The following is a 9236-nucleotide window of genomic DNA, read 5'->3' on the forward strand; positions in this document are numbered from 1 at the left end:
GCTTGAACTAAAAGTGACCTAAAATTGACCAAATTTTGCACTAAAGGTGCAATCTGTCCAGCTGTAGTAAATTGACCTTATGTTCTATACAACTCAGAATGACTTGAAATTTTTCCCAGACTGCAAAAAGACATAGAGCTATAATTCTTATGAAGACACCAAAGCCCAAAAATGGCCAGAACCAAGCCAAAGAGCTTGCTTAATTTCGGGTACCAAAACTGCCTGAAGTAAAAGTGACGTAAAATTGACCAAATTTTGCACAAATGGTGCAATCTGTCCAGCTTTAGTAAATTGACCATATCTTGGTCTATACAACTCAGAATGACTTGAAATTTTGCCCAGAGTGCAATAAGACATAGAGCTACAATTCTTATGAAGATACCAAAGCCCAGAAATAGCCAGTACCAAGTCAAATAGCTTGCACAATTTCAAGTACCAAAACTACTACAACTAAAGGACCTAAAATTGGCCAAATTTTGCACTAAAGGTGAAATCTGTCCAGCTTTAGTAAATTGACCATATCTTGGTCTATACAACTCATAATGACTTGAAATTTTTCCCAGAGTACAATAAGACATAGAGCTAAAATTCTTATGAAGACACCAAAGCCCAGAAATTGCCAGAACCAAGTCAAATAGCTTGCACAAGTATGGGTATCAAAACTGCCTCAACTAATAGTGACCTAAAATTGACCGAATTTTGTACTAAAGGTGCAATCTGTCCAACTTTAGTAAGTTGACCATATGTTCTATGCAACTCAGAATGACTTGAAATTTTGCCTAGAGTGTAATAAGACAGAGAGCTACAATTCTTATGAGGACAACAAAGCCATGAAATGGCCAGAACGAAGTCAAATAGCTTGCACAATTATGGGTACCAAAACTATAGAGATATAAATGACCTAAAATTTATCAAATTTTGCACTAAAGGGGCAATCTGTCCAGCTCTAGTAAATTGACCATATCTTGGTCTATTCAACTCAGAATGACTTCAAATTTTGCACAGTGTGCCATAAGACAGAGAGCTACAGTCTTATGAAGACACCAAAGCCCAAAAATGGCCAGAACCAAGTCAAATAGCTTGCACAAGTGTGGGTATCAAAACTGCCTGAACTAAAAGTGACCTAAAATTGACCAAATTTTGCACTAAAGGTGCAATCTGTCCAGCTGTAGTAAATTGACCTTATGTTCTATACAACTCAGAATGACATGAAATTTATCCCAGAGTGCAAAAAGACATAGAGCTATAATTCTTATGAAGACACCAAATCCCAAAAATGGCCAGAACCAAGCCAAATAGCTTGCTTAATTTTGGGTACCAAAACTGCCTGAACTAAAAGTGACGTAAAATTGACCAAATTTTGCACTAATGGTGCAATCTGTCCAGCTTTAGTAAATTTACCATATCTTGGTCTATACAACTCAGAATGACTTGAAATTTTGCCCAGAGTGCAATAAAACATAGAGCTATAATTCTTATGAAGATACCAAAGCCCAGAAATAGCCAGTACCAAGTCAAATAGCTTGCACAATTTTAGGTACAAAAACTACTACAGCTAACAGTGACCTAAAATTGGCCAAATTTTGCACTAAAGGTGAAATCTGTCCAGCTTTAGTAAATTGACCATATGTTCTATACAACTCAGAATGACTTGAAATTTTGCCCAGAGTGCAATAAGACATAGACCTATAATTCTTATGAAGATACCAAAGCCCAGAAATGGCCAGAACCAAGCCAAATACCTTGCTCAATTTCAGGTACTAAAACTGCCAGAACTAAAAGTGACATAAAATTGACCAAATTTTGCACTAATGGTGCAATCTGTCCAGCTTTAGTAAATTGACCATATCTTGGTCTATACAACTCAGAATGACTTAAAATTTTGCCCAGAGTTCAATAAGACAGAGAGCTACAATTCCTATGAAGATACCAAAGCCCATAAATGGCCAGAACCAAGTCAAATAGCTTGCACAATTTCAGGTACCAAAACTACTAGAGCTAACAGTGGCCAAAAATTGACCAAATTTTGCACTAAAGGTGAAATCTGTCCAGCTTTAGTAAATTGACCATATGTTCTATACAACTCAGAATGACTTGAAATTTTGCCCAGAGTACAATAAGTCATAGAGCTATAAATCTTATGAAGATACCAAAGCCTAGAAATGGCCAGAACCAAGCCAAATAGCTTGCTCAATTTCAGGTACAAAAACTGCCAGAACTAAAAGTGACGTAAAATTGAGCAAATTTTGCACTAATGGTGCAATCTGTCCAGCTTTAGTAAATTGACCATATCTTGGTCTGTACAGCTCAGAATAACTTGAAATTTTGCCCAGAGTTCAATAAGACAGAGAGCTACAATTCCTATGAAGATACCAAAGCCCAGAAATGGCCAGAACCAAGTCAAATTTCTTGCACAATTACGGGTACCAAAACTCTAGAGCTAAAAATGACCTAAAATTGATCAAATTTTGCACTAAAGGGGCATTCTGTCCAGCTTTAGTAAATTGACCATATCTTGGTCTATACAACTCAGAATGACTTGAAATTTTGCCGAGAGTGCAATAAGACATAGAGCTACAATCCTTATGAAGACACCAAAGCCCAGAAATGGTCAGAACTAAGTCAAATAGCTTGCACAATTTCGGGTACCAAAACTGCTAGAACTAAAAGTGTCCTAAAATTGACCAAATTTTGCACCAAAGGTACAATCTGTCTAGCTTTAGTAAATTGACCATATCTTGGTCTATACAACTCAGAATGACTTGAAATTTTGCCGAGAGTGCAATAAGACATAGAGCTACAATTCTTATGAAGACACCAAAGCCCAGAAATGGCCAGAACTAAGTCAAACAGCTTGCACAATTTCGGGTACCAAAACTGCTAGAACTAAAAGTGACCTAAAATTGACCAAATTTTGCACTAAAGGTGCAATCTGTCCAGCTTTAGTAAATTGACCATATCTTGGTCTATACAACTCAGAATGACTTGAAATTTTGCCGAGAGTGCAATAAGACATAGATCTACAATTCCTATGCAGACACCAAAGCCCAGAAATGGCCAGAACTAAGTCAAACAACTTGCACAGTTTCGGGTACCAAGACTGCTAGAACTAAAAGTGAACTAAAATTAATCAAATATTGCACTAAAGGGGCAATTTGTCCAGCTTTAGCAAATTGACCATATCTTGGTCTATTCAACTCAGAATGACTTCAAATTTTGCACAGTGTGCCATAAGACAGAGAGCTACTGTTCTTATGAAGACACTAAAGCCCAGAAATGGCCAGAACCATGTCAAATAGCTTGCACAAGTGTGGGTATCAAAACTGCCTGAACTAATAGTGACCTAAAATTGACCAAATTTTGCACTAAAAGTGCAATCTGTCCAGCTGTAGTAAATTGACCTTATGTTCTATACAACTCAGAATGACTTGAAATTTTTCCCAGACTGCAAAAAGACATAGAGCTATAATTCCTATGAAGACACCAATGCCCAAAAATGGCCAGAACCAAGCCAAATAGCTTGCTTAATTTCGGGTACCAAAACTGCCTGAACTAAAAGTGACGTAAAATTGATCAAATTTTGCACTAAAGGGGCAATCTGTCCAGCTTTAGTAAATTGACCACATCTTGGTCTATACAACTCAGAATGACTTGAAATTTTGCCGAGATTGCAATAAGACATAGAGCTACAATTCTTATGAAGACACCAAAGCCCAGAAATGGCCAGAACTAAGTCAAAATGCTTGCACAATTTCGGGTACCAAAACAGCTAGAACTAAAAGTGTCCTAAAATTGACCAAATTTTGCACTAAAGGTGCAATCTGTCCAGCTTTAGTAAATTGACCATATCTTGGTCTATACAACTCAGAATGACTTGAAATTTTGCAGAGAGTGCAATAAGACATAGAGCTACAATTCCTATGAAGACACCAAAGCCCAGAAATGGCAAGAACTAAGTCAAACAGCTTGCACAATTTCGGGTACCAAAACTGCTAGAACTAAAAGTGACCTAAAATTGACCAAATTTTGCACTAAAGGTGCAATCTGTCCAGCTTTAGTAAATTGACCATATCTTGGTCTATACAACTCAGAATGAATTGAAATTTTGCCGAGAGTGCAATAAGACATAGAGCTACAATTCCTATGAAGGCACCAAAGCCCAAAAATGGCCAGAACTAAGTCAAACAGCTTGCACAATTTCAAGTGCAAAAACTGCTAGAACTAAAAGTGACCTAAAATTGACCAAATTTTGCACCAAAGGTGCAATCTGTCCAGCTTTAGCAAATTGACCATATCTTGGTCTATACAATTCAGAATGACTTGAAATTTTGCCCAGAGTACAATAAGACATAGAGCTACAATTCTTATGAAGACACCAAAGCCCAGAAATTGCCAGAACCAAGTCAAATAGCTTGCACAAGTATGGGTATCAAAACTGCCTCAACTAATAGTGACCTAAAATTGACCGAATTTTGCACTAAAGGTGCAATCTGTCCAGCCTTAGTAAGTTGACCATATGTTCTATGCAACTCAGAATGACTTGAAATTTTCCCAGAGTGTAATAAGACAGAAAGCTACAATTCTTATGAAGACACCAAAGCCATGAAATGGCCAGAACGAAGTCAAATAGCTGGCACAAGTACGGGTACAAAAACTATAGAGATATAAGTGACCAAAAATTTATCAAATTTTGCACTAAGGGGGCAATCTGTCCAGCTTTAGTAAATTGACCATATCTTGGTCTATTCAACTCAGAATGACTTCAAATTTTGCACAGTGTGCCATAAGACAGAGAGCTACAGTTCTTATGAAGACACCAAAGCCCCGAAATGGCCAGAACCAAGTCAAATAGCTTGCACAAGTGTGGGTATCAAAACTGCCTGAACTAAAAGTGACAAAAAATTGACCAAATTTTGCACTAAAGGTGCAATCTGTCCAGCTGTAGTAAATTGACCTTATGTTCTATACAACTCAGAATGACTTGAAATTTTTCCCAGACTGCAAAAAGACATAGAGCTATAATTCTTATGAAGACACCAAAGCCCAAAAATGGCCAGAACCAAGCCAAATAACTTGCTTAATTTCGGGTACCAAAACTGCCTGAACTAAAAGTGACGTAAAATTGACCAAATTTTGCACTAATGGTGCAATCTGTCCAGCTTTAGTAAATTGACCATATCTTGGTCTATACAACTCAGAATGACTTGAAATTTTGCCCAGAGTACAATAAGACATAGAGCTACAATTCTTATGAAGACACCAAAGCCAAGAAATTGCCAGAACCAAGTCAAATAGCTTGCACAAGTATGGGTATCAAAACTGCCTCAACTAATAGTGACCTAAAAGTGACCGAATTTTGCACTAAAGGTGCAATCTGTCCAGCTTTAGTAAATTGACCATATCTTGGTCTATACAACTCAGAATGACTTGAAATTTCGCCGAGAGTGCAATAAGACATAGAGCTACAATTCCTATGAAGACACCAAAGCCCAGAAATGGCCAGAACTAAGTCAAACAGCTTGCACAATTTCGGGTACCAAAACTGTTAGAACTAAAAGTGACCTAAAATTGACCAAATTTTGCACTAAAGGTGCAATCTGTCCAGCTTTAGTAAATTGACCACATCTTGGTCTATACAACTCAGAATGACTTGAAATTTCGCCGAGAGTGCAATAAGACATAGAGCTACAATTCCTATGAAGACACCAAAGCCCAGAAATGGCCAGAACTAAGTCAAACAGCTTGCACAATTTCGGGTACCAAAACTGTTAGAACTAAAAGTGACCTAAAATTGACCAAATTTTGCACTAAAGGTGCAATCTGTCCAGCTTTAGTAAATTGAACATATCTTGGTCTATACAACTCAGAATGACTTGAAATTTTGCCGAGAGTGCAATAAGACATAGAGCTACAATTCCTATGAAGGCACCAAAGCCCAAAAATGGCCAGATCTAAGTCAAACAGCTTGCACAATTTCGGGTACCAAAACTGCTAGAACTAAAAGTGACCTAAAATTGACCAAATTTTGCACTAAAGGTGCAATCTGTCCAGCTTTAGTAAATTGACCATATCTTGGTCTATACAACTCAGAATGACTTGAAATTTTGCCCAGAGTACAATAAGACATAGAGCTACAATTCTTATGAAGACACCAAAGCCCATAAATTGCCAGAACCAAGTCAAATAGCTTGCACAAGTATGGGTATCAAAACTGCCTCAACTAATAGTGACCTAAAATTGACCGAATTTTGCACTAAAGGTGCAATCTGTCCAGCTTTAGTAAGTTGACCATATGTTCTATGCAACTCAGAATGACTTGAAAATTTGTCCAGAGTGTAATAAGACAGAGAGCTACAATTCTTATGAAGACACCAAAGCCATGAAATGGCCAGAACGAAGTCAAATAGCTGGCACAAGTGCGGGTACAAAAACTATAGAGATATAAGTGACCTAAAATTTATCAAATTTTGCACTAAAGGGGCAATCTGTCCAGCTTTAGTAAATTGACCATATCTTGGTCTATTCAACTCAGAATGACTTCAAATTTTGCACAGTGTGCCATAAGACAGAGAGCTACAGTTCTTATGAAGACACCAAAGCCTAGAAATGGCCAGAACCAAGTCAAATAGCTTGCACAAGTGTGGGTATAAAAGCTGCCTGAACTAAAAGTGACCAAAAATTGACCAAATTTTGCACTAAAGGTGCAATCTGTCCAGCTGTAGTAAATTGACCTTATGTTCTATACAACTCAGAATGACTTGAAATTTTTCCCAGACTGCAAAAAGACATAGAGCTATAATTCTTATGAAGACACCAAAGCCCAAAAATGGCCAGAACCAAGCCAAATAACTTGCTTAATTTCGGGTACCAAAACTGCCTGAACTAAAAGTGACGTAAAATTGACCATATCTTGGTCTATACAACTCATAATGACTTGAAATTTTTCCCAGAGTACAATAAGACATAGAGCTACAATTCTTATGAAGACACCAAAGCCCAGAAATTGCCAGAACCAAGTCAAATAGCTTGCACAAGTATGGGTATCAAAACTGCCTCAACTAAAAGTGACCTAAAATTGACCAAATTTTGCACTAAAGGTGCAATCTGTCCAGCTTTATTAAATTGACCATATCTTGGTCTATACAACTCAGAATGACTTGAAATTTTGCCGAGAGTGCAATAAGACATAGAGCTACAATTCCTATGAAGACACCAAAGCCTAGAAATGGCCAGAACTAAGTCAAACAGCTTTCACAATTTCGGGTACCAAAACTGCTAGAACTAAAAGTGACCTAAAATTGACCAAATTTTGCACTAAAGGTGCAATTTGTTCAGCTTTAGTAAATTAACCATATCTTGGTCTATACAACTCAGAATGACTTGAAATTTTGCCGAGAGTGCAATAGACATAGAGCTACAATTCCTATGAAGACACCAAAGCCTAGAAATGACCAGAACTAAGTCAAACAGCTTGCACAATTTCGGGTACCAAAACTGCTAGAACTAAAAGTGTCCTAAAATTGATCGAATTTTGCACTAAAGGTGCAATCTGTCCAGCTTTAGTAAGTTGACCATATGTTCTATGCAACTCAGAATGACTTGAAATTTTGCCGAGAATGTAATAAGACAGAGAGCTACAATTCTTATGAAGACACCAAAGCCCAGAAATGGCCAGAACTAAGTCAAACAGCTTGCACAATTTCGGGTACCAAAACTGCTAGAACTAAAAGTGACCTAAAATTGACCAAATTTTGCACTAAAGGTGCAATCTGTCCAGCTTTAGTAAATTGACCATATCTTGGTCTATACAACTCAGAATGACTTGAAATTTTGCCGAGAGTGCAATAAGACATAGAGCTACAATTCCTATGGAGACACCAAAGCCCAGAAATGGCCAGAACTAAGTCAAACAGCATGCACAATTTCGGGTACCAAAACTGCTAGAACTTAAAGTGACCTAAAATTGACCAAATTTTGCACTAAAGGTGCAATCTGTCCAGCTTTAGTAAATTGACCATATCTTGGTCTATACAACTCAGAATGACTTGAAATTTTGCCCAGAGTACAAAAAGACATAGAGCTATAATTCTTATGAAGACACCAAAGCCCAAAAATGGCCAGAAGCAAGCCAAATAACTTGCTTAATTTCGGGTACCAAAACTGCCTGAACTAAAAGTGACGTAAAATTGACCAAAATTTGCACTAATGGTGCAATCTGTCCAGCTTTAGTTAATTGATCATATCTTGGTCTATGCAACTCAGAATGACTTGAAATTTTCCCCAGAGTACAATAAGACATAGAGCTACAATTCTTATGAAGACACCAAAGCCCAGAAATTGCCAGAACCAAGTCAAATAGCTTGCACAAGTATGGGTATCAAAACTGCCTCAACTAAAAGTGACCTAAAATTGACCAAATTTTGCACTAAAGGTGCAATCTGTCCAGCTTTAGTAAATTGACCATATCTTGGTCTATACAACTCAGAATGACTTGAAATTTTGCCGAGAGTGCAATAAGACATAGATCTACAATTCCTATGAGGACACCAAAGCCTAGAAATGGCCAGAACTAAGTCAAACAGCTTTCACAATGTCGGGTACCAAAACTGCTAGAACTAAAAGTGACCTAAAATTGACCAAATTTTGCACTAAAGGTGCAATTTGTCCAGCTTTAGTAAATTAACCATATCTTGGTCTATACAACTCAGAATGACTTGAAATTTTGCCGAGAGTGCAATAGACATAGAGCTACAATTCCTATGAAGACACCAAAGCCTAGAAATGACCAGAACTAAGTCAAACAGCTTGCACAATTTGGTACCAAAGCGCTAGAACTAAAAGTGTCCTAAAATTGATCGAATTTTGCACTAAAGGTGCAATCTGTCCAGCTTTAGTAAGTTGACCATATGTTCTATGCAACTCAGAATGACTTGAAATTTTGCCCAGAATGTAATAAGACAGAGAGCTACAATTCTTATGAAGACACCAAAGCCCAGAAATGGCCAGAACTAAGTCAAACGACTTGCACAATTTGGTGTACCAAAGCGCTAGAACTAAAAGTGACCTAAAATTGACCAAATTTTGCACTGAAGGTGCAATCTGTCCAGCTTTAGTAAATTGACCATATCTTGGTCTATACAACTCAGAATGACTTGAAATTTTGCCGAGAGTGCAATAAGACATAGAGTTACAATTCCTATGAAGACACCAAAGCCTAGAAATGGCGAACTAAGTCA

The sequence above is a fragment of the Hevea brasiliensis genome, chromosome 10, assembly GCF_030052815.1.
Source record: "Hevea brasiliensis isolate MT/VB/25A 57/8 chromosome 10, ASM3005281v1, whole genome shotgun sequence".
Classification (NCBI taxonomy): domain Eukaryota; kingdom Viridiplantae; phylum Streptophyta; class Magnoliopsida; order Malpighiales; family Euphorbiaceae; genus Hevea; species Hevea brasiliensis.